Here is a 209-nt window from a genome sequence, read left to right on the forward strand (position 1 = left end):
GGCCAATGTCTTCCCCGCACCCCACACATCATAAGAAGTGTTTGGGGTTGGGGCAACGATGCGTGACACCCAGGCAGACGTGCCCTCGGCCGAATGGCTTCGAGCGCAACTTGCGTTCAAAGACTCGATGATTCGCGGGATTCTGCAATTCACACCAAGTATCGCATTTCGCTACGTTCTTCATCGATGCGAGAGCCGAGATATCCGTT

The 209-nt window shown here is 54.5% G+C and overlaps 1 pseudogene; it reads right to left on the reverse strand.

The window, feature by feature from the left end:
• Positions 1-63: 63 nt before the first annotated feature.
• LOC118345035 lies at positions 64-209 on the reverse strand (annotated as a pseudogene; the record flags this gene model as incomplete).

The sequence above is a fragment of the Juglans regia genome, unplaced genomic scaffold (genome assembly GCF_001411555.2).
Source record: "Juglans regia cultivar Chandler unplaced genomic scaffold, Walnut 2.0 Scaffold_12371, whole genome shotgun sequence".
Classification (NCBI taxonomy): Eukaryota; Viridiplantae; Streptophyta; class Magnoliopsida; order Fagales; family Juglandaceae; genus Juglans; species Juglans regia.